This window comes from Schistocerca gregaria, chromosome 6 (genome assembly GCF_023897955.1).
Source record: "Schistocerca gregaria isolate iqSchGreg1 chromosome 6, iqSchGreg1.2, whole genome shotgun sequence".
Lineage (NCBI taxonomy): Eukaryota > Metazoa > Arthropoda > Insecta > Orthoptera > Acrididae > Schistocerca > Schistocerca gregaria.
The window spans coordinates 343,475,539-343,483,723 of NC_064925.1; the positions used below are offsets into that span (position 1 = coordinate 343,475,539).

The following is an 8,185-nucleotide window of genomic DNA, read 5'->3' on the forward strand; positions in this document are numbered from 1 at the left end:
CTTCAAAAGAAATTTCTTGCATTTAATATATGTGTTAAAATTGTGTTATAGAGTCCCATGAACAAATACCACGGAAGAAAAAATTGTTTGTGAGATCTAATTTTCGAGTTCCACTTTGTAGAGGTAAGCTTGGCATTTTCCTTGCATAACTGTTTGGTTCACTCTAGTTTCCTCGCCGTATGGTTGCCTAAATTACTGTCGGATCTTATTCTCTGGGCATTTATTAAGTTTTCCTGCACCAAACTTCGTTCTGCCAAATGGTTTAAGGGACATTACCTTCGCCACTACTACGCACTGTTGATATTTTGTAGATTTGTTTAAAGATAAATTTTGAAATTTAGTGGCACAGTAAGGAGCCTTATGCTGACATTTTCATGAGAAAGTGGCGATTAATATTTGCTTAACTTGTTTCTTTGCCCTGTGTTTTTCCTTAATGGTGTCAGTTAACAGCCCTAGTTACTCTTCCGAGCATCGCGGCCGGTTTTTCAGCGGCTGGTGCCTTGCGGGCTTGTTGCTGGCTATATTGGCTGTCTATGAGGCACGTCCGCGCTGCCTGGTAATAAATGTTAAGTTCAATAGTGGCTGTATTATTAAGTAGTGGCTATATTACTTGATGCTCTCATCGTGGAACCTTATTTAAAGGTTTAGTCACAGTTGTACATCTCCATTGGAATATTCTTGCATTAACCTTGTTGTAATTTTCTGGTAGCTAAGTGTTTACTAAAGGGTCTTGATTATTATATTACGCAAATATTTTCAAATAATTTAACAGTAGTTACTGGTCTGTGCCTTAATTGGGATTGTACTTGCCTCTCATATGGACAACATTAATCTATTTTGTTGCTTGATAAAATTTACAGTAGACTTTATGCTGATTTTAGCAGTGTTAAAAAATTAATTGGTTTTCCGAAAATCCTTAAGTGACCTTTTCCTAAATCGTCTTAAAGATATCTTTGTTGTTGCTCTTTGAGGAGCTTCTGTTTTATAAGGAGAGAATTAAAAAAGTTGATGTTTTACATTATTCTGACAGTGTGCTTCGTGGTTTGTTCAGGTAAAGTTATTTGTTAAAGCGGATTATTGCTGTAAATAACTAATTACCCTGTCGCTCACCATTACTTGTGATTATTGTATTTATTTATTCATGCTATTGTGTTGTAGCTAGGCAACGGCCTTGCCGCAGTGGATACACCGGTTCTCGTGAGATCACCGAAGTTAAGCGCTGTCGGGCGTGGTCGGCACTTGTTTGGGTGACCATCCAGGCCACCATGTGCTGTTGCCATTTTTCGGGGTGCACTCAGACTCGTGAAGCCCATTGAGGAACTACTCGACCGAATAGTAGCGGCTTCGGTCAAGAATATCGTCATAGCGACCGGGAGAGCGGTGTGCTGGCTCCTCGCCCCTCCTATCCGCATCCTCCACTGAGGATGACACGGCGGTCGGATGGTCCCGGTAGGCCACTTGAGGCCTGAAAACCGAGTGCTTTTTTTATTTATTATGTTATAGCTAAATATATGTAACCATTTAAACTACAAATGATGCTGCTATTTTGGGTTCGCCATTCCATGCTTTCCTTGTCCTACCCAATCCTGTGTTTAGGGATTTGAATAAATGCTTCAGTAGAAATTTCTCGTCTAACCAAAGCTCCAGAGGATCTATTCTGGCACCAAGCAACGTCTCAGGACATTATGACGTTAACAATATCGTTAAGTTCTGCTAGGAGGTACCGGTACCTGAAGTGTAATTAACTGAAGATGTGAAGCGTCAATACAAACGTTAAGTAATGAGACAAAAGCATCACTATCAAAGCTGTGCTGCTTTCTGCACGTTCAACAATCTTTGACAGTCGCTCTGGACTCGAGAAATCGATGGTGTCAGTGCAGGGTTTCACTGACGGGAGTCTTCGGACTGCTTGTGGTAAGCTGTGCAGCCTTGACAGTCTTTCGACAATTCTTCTTATTTGAAGACTGGAACTGTAGTATAGCGAAACCAATGAATTTGCTGTTCACAAGTCTTGAGACATTTTAGTAATGATTATTTTTAGGTCTAAAATAGAGTCATGGGGTACATTTTGAAGTGGTTCCCTAGGTTACATGTATATAAATAGGCGAGATTCTGTGTTAGAGTGCATCTTAGAGTCTTAGGTAAAGAGAACCCGATTCAGAGGCGGTAAAAGAGGGAAAGTATAATTATTTTCATTTTCTGGTAACTTTATAGCAATGGTGATTTCATGTAAGACAGTTAGACTTACAGATTTTTACTGCCGAAATATTGAAATTAAATCCAGGCCAGAATGACCATTGTCGATTGATTGCCTGGTTGGTGACGAATAAGTTTAAGTATTTAGTATGCACACAAAGCAAATTACTCTGTATGAAGTTAATCGGCCTTCGTGAAAAGATGCACGTCCCACTTTGAAATGCTAAGAAATTAACAATATATTTCTTATGCCGCTCTGGGTCTCGGGTTCGATTCTCAGCAGGGTCGGAGATTTTCTCCGCCCGGGGACTGGGTGTTTTTGTTGTCCTCATCATCTCATCATCGTTTGGGAAGTGCCGAGACTGCAAATGGAAAGAATTGGGCACTGATGATCACGATGTTGAGCGCCCCACAAAACAGCATCATCATCATCTTATGCCGCTCGATCGTTGCTTTACAAAGCAAGTCGCTCCCAAAAATAATTAAATAACGAAAAGCCGTTTACTACATACAAAGAAAATTGGATAACTTAAAGATATATTACCTTATATATTGAAACAAGTTTTGGGATAAATTTTCCGATTATTACTGGATTAAGACTACAAGTTAGACAGTCACGCCTGTTTCGTGCCGCTAACAAACTTCACATACGACCAGAATCTCTTTCGATTTTCTGCCAGGTTTCGAGACAAATTTCGCTGTGAAAACCGTTATAGGCATCTCGCATTTAAGTGCGCGCTAAATATCGAGCTTCTGTAAATGATCGCCTATCTTGGGGCGTTTGCATCTGTTTAAATTTGGGATGTTTGTTTTGTTGTTTCTACAACAGTGCTCTAACCTGTTTTGTGTACCAAGGAGGATCAGTTCCGTCATTTGTTAATTTATTTGGTATAAATCTCTCAATTGTTGCCGATACTATAATTTAAGCCACATCTGGTCTATACTAATATTATTAATTTGTAATGAGTAAAGATTGTCTCTTAGGAAGGCGTCAATTGAATTTTTATCTGCTATTTTGAATAGGTATATTTTTCACTTATTTTCCGAGGATTTGGGGATTACAATATTCAATCTTGCTACGACAACTCTGTGTTCACTAGTCCCTGAAACGCTTTTGATGTTTGTTATTAGCTCAGGATTATTTGTTGCTAAGACATCAAAAGTGTTTTCACAACCGTTTACTATTTGCGTGGGCTTATGAACTAACTGCTCGAAATAATTTTCAGAGAATGCTTTTAGCACAATTTCGGATGATATTTTTAGTGTATCTCCGGAACTGAACATGTATTTTCGCCAACATACCTGTATCGAGGCTAAATTAAAGTCAACACCAACTATTATCGTTTGAAATCAAACTTAAGTTTTCTTTGAACCTTCCAGCAACTGTATCATCTGAATTCGGAGGTCAGTAAAAGGATCCAATTACTATTTTATTTCGGTTGCCAACAATGACCTCTGCCCGTACTAACTCATAGGAAGTGTCTACTTCAATTTCGAGACAAGTTAAACTATTTCTGACAGCAACAAACAAGCCACCGCCAACCGTGTTAAGCCTATCCTTTCGGAACACCGTGAGGTTCTTCGCAAAAATTTAGGCTGAGCTTATATCCGGCTTTAGCCAGCTTTCAGTGCCTATAACGATTTGAGCATCAGTGCTTTCTATTAGCGCTTGGAGCTCTGGTACTTTCCCAACACAGCTACGACAGTTTACAACTGTTATACCAATGGTTCCTGTGTCTACGTTCTTCCTGTGTTCAGCCCTCACCCTTTGTGACTGAAGCCTTTCTTGTGTTTCCCCGAGACCCTCTAACCTAAAAAACTGCCCAGTCCACGCCATAGAATACGCTGAATACTGGTTATGTGCGGCTACTTGTAGACTATTTTCAGCCGTTCATGGACCTTATGTTAGCAAACAACAAGGAAATGGATGGTATGGATTAAACTGCCCCATGTGATCGCGATTGGTTTGAAGAAGATTCTGGACAACTCGAGCGAATGGTTTGACCACCCTGATAACCCGATGTGAATCCCATCGAATACTTACGAGACATAATCGAGAAGTCAATTTGTGTACAAAATCTTGCACCGGCAACACCTTTGAAATTAGGGGCGGCTATATACACGCATGGCTCACTATTTCTGCAGGGGACTTCCAAGAACCTCTTGAGCCCATGCCACGTCGAGTTTCTGGGCTACGCTGGGAAAAAGGAAGTCTGACACGATATTAGGAGACTTGGCTTTTGTCATCTCAGTGTACACTGCAAACAACAAATTAAGTACGTAACAAGAAAGTAAGCATGAACTTCTTTTCCATTGAGATGATGGTGTCTTTACCATTTCTCCTCTTATACACTGCAGTGTCGTTTCAGTGAGTCGAGTGATAGGGGTCAGGCCTTAGGCAATCGCAGTCCTTCGTCGGTCTCCACGTGTGCCTGTTTTTCAGGCACATGCAGAGCCTTGCCGGTCTCGTATACTATACAGGATACATAGCATGGCGGAGAAAAATGAAACACAGAGTGATTTGTACCGATCGAATGAGCACGTGCGATGTTGCACACTAGCCAGAAAGGACCACCTGTGGACCGCAGTGCTTATGTTTTAGCAGAGCTGTTGTCGTCTGCCGCTTCTGGTGTTCTTGGTGAATTTTGGTAATTGTTTTCTTGTTAATACCTTGACCTTTTCTGGTAGCCCAGTGTTCCTTCATTTTCCTGATGAACTCTGTCTTCCATTTCCTTGTCTCATTATGGCCTACTGTAAGGGATTTTAGGAAGGGCATGCTTTCTGCAGCTGGATGACAGTCACCCCTGTTAGTTAGTATGTCTTGACTGATGTGTTCTGCAAGGTCTTTCTCTGTTTGCTTGATCCACAGGAATTCAGTGGTTTTACCCCTGTCGTCTTCTTTGAAGATATTATAAGACGCTCTGAGAGGTGGCATGAGCCCCACTCTCATATTTCTATCCTACTCTGAGTTATTCGATTTTCCTCTCTAACTGCATGCGGTGAAAAGTTGCTATTCCTTCCCACGAGGACTTTCCACGCAGCGCCTCTCGGTACTGGGTGGTCCTGTGTCAGGTGCGTTCTGCTGATCTTGAAAGGGTTATGCTGAAAGGTGTGAGGGAGCCGAGTAGATGCTGTCCAGATGCCGACATTGTCATAAGAACAGGGGCGACACGCCCACAGCGTCCTGAAAGAGCGGCATGGGTTAGAGATTCCGTTACTTTACAGAAACTTAGTGAAAAAGCTTTTTGACGGGCTACGAGCGAGGCGTGGGAATGACTTGTGTTCCCAGGTAGTCTTGGCGGGCAAATTCCCGCGTTTTCTGCAAAATCATAACTGTGATTGGCTGGCTCAGGGGATAGCTCTGTGACGTAGCAAAATTGGCGCAGAAATTGGCGCCAAGTATCTCCATTGGTGGAATAGTAGTGCATCGGCAATAGAGTGGAATTTTCCGCCGGTTATCGAGTTGATAACTGAAACGTTTAACCACGGCCACTGTCGTGGGGGCGGGAATGTTCTGTGTTCGGCTTGTACAGGTGCTCTTGAGAGGGTCGGTTCTCGCCTTTCGGTCGGAGTAGGTTACAAGACTGAGCTCTCGTTGCTCTGGACAGCCTGCCTTCCGTTGGCTGTCTAACATACTTTCATTTAATTGTAACTGTTTGACGAAGTTGCTGAACTTTCGTCTTCAACGTAACTTTCTTATTACAGTTGGCAATTGAGCGTTCTGCGTACAAGCGGCCTATGTTGTCCGTTTTAGCAGTTTTGACTATCGGAGTTACTGTGTGACTTCTCTTGTTAAAATCACTCACTGTACCGTCAGTGCTTGTGTAGCGAGCCTTCTTTGTCTCCCTCAGAGGCGTATTTGTGCTGCTAGGAAGTCTTTAGTCTGGAACAACCAGACTAGGGGAATTTGTTTCGGGCTATACTCGCGACATTATCATCACCACGGCGGGATGTCGAAGTAACCAGCCATCGCCTCCGGTACGCCAGATCGTGTCCTTGCAGTTAAAAAGACAGCTTGGTAATGTATGTCCGCAGCACCGGCAGATTAGGGAATTTTGCTCCGTGATAGTCCGAGCTCAGCAGAGCTCGTCTGTTTCCGTCTTTTCTTACGTGGTTCTGTCTTGGATGTTCATTGTCTGGGTTCTCACTACTGTAGCAGCAATTAATGTTGGGTTGGCTGGGTTTCTCTTAAGATATGAGTTGCAAGGAATTGGCTCCACATACCACCTGGTCATAAACGTCACAAACTAGTTTATGGAAACTTTACGTTCACAACATTTAGTTGAGTATCCAATTTGACGTATTATAAATGTTTCATGTGTTTTGCTTATTATTTTGAGTTTAGTCATAATAAATCAAATTGTTATTTTGTACAGAACTTTCATTCTGTGAATCTGTAAAGTAACCCTTTCATTTGTCACTACGTTAATGAAACTTTGCATTATTTAATTAATGTCTATTCAATTAACTTATTGCAGGTGCCAAACTCTTTTCTACTCGACTTGCAGGGTCGATTACAGTCAGTTCGCGTTTGTTCTTAACCCATGTGCAACAGCAAAAGTCAGAGTTAGAAAGGGGAGGGGGGTTTGGAGCATCATTTTCATATGAAGATTCTAGAAGAATTTAGCGTTAAATACACTGCTAGCCCCGGTACCTTGCAACTCTAGGAAGGTTCATTCTGTAGACGTTGGCATAGGTAGCTAGCCGTCTTCTTCTGATGGCATCGGTAGGTTTTCTTGGTGTAGGAACAGTTTTTCATTTAGCTTTGGTAAAATTTGTTGGCTTTCGGGTCTTGCCCACACAGCGATATCAAGAGCGGAATGTCAGTTATGACGGTACCAACACAAGAAGAACACAACACCCAGTTCCCGAGCGGAAAAAAAAATCATTGACGCGGCCGGGAAACCAGCCTCTTTCCTCAGCGATTCGCCGCGCTGACTGCGGTCTAGGTATAGTTCACAATTACGTTTGTGGTATCGTCCCCTCTCTGACAGTGTCCTTGGTTCCATTATCTTTTGCAGTAATTTCCTTTCGTATAATTCGAGGGCTCTTACTGGGGTCTTCTTGGTTAGGGATAGGTTCTATGCTGCATAGGGCAATGACGGTCTGATATTGTGTTGTAGTGTCTTAGCATGATATTCATCGATAGATGTTTCGAGGCTTAAATTTTTTGCAAGCACAGAATGCCATCTCTTGTTTTATTTTCCATTGTACGAGGTCTACCGTTTCACTGAGATCATCTGAGATTCATTCTCCAAGGAACATTTAGGTTTTGTTTCTCTTTATACATTCGGTAGCGCTAACACTCATCGTTCTAGGAGCGTCTTTAGTACTGGTAATGAATTCAGTCTTTCCTCTTCTGATAATTGCAGCGCTTGGAGTTGCATAGAAGCCTCTTGCATGTCGCTTCCCAGTATAATCAGGTCAGCAGCAAAATCTGGGCATGGGATCCTTATGTTGAGTACTTTGATCCCAATCCTAAACCCGGTGTCCACCGTAAATATCTAGTACATTCCCTAACGATTTTTTCCAAGAAATAAATAATTACATGAAGTACCGTATCCTTTATTCACCAACTGATCGGAAAAAATGAGTGTATGGCATTGGTGGTCGGGAGACCCCTCGTGGGGCGTTTCGGCCGCTGCTCCACAAATTCTTTAACGGCACTACGGCGACTTGCGAGTGAATGAGGATGAAATGATGATGAAAGAGACACAACACCCAGTCATCTCGAGACAGAGAAAATCCCTGACCCCGCCGGGAATCGAACCTGGGACCCCGTGCGCGGGAAGCAAGAACGCCAACGCAAGACCACGAGCCGCGGACACTGATCGGAAAAGTCTCTGAGAATGGGCATTTAAAGTTTGGCTTGGTGTTGGACAAGGTGGCTTTCACCAACCTAATGAGTTTTTCGTCGGCTGTATTCCAGAGAGAGTGGTTCTTTCCGACTGCTGAAGAGACCCGTTTTTCTGCTATTAAATGCGTCTTG

General features: G+C 42.5%; 1 pseudogene; it reads left to right on the forward strand.

The window, feature by feature from the left end:
- The first annotated feature begins 1,161 nt into the window (after positions 1-1,161).
- Positions 1,162-1,279, forward strand: LOC126279150 (5S ribosomal RNA; annotated as a pseudogene).
- The last annotated feature ends 6,906 nt before the right edge of the window (positions 1,280-8,185 follow it).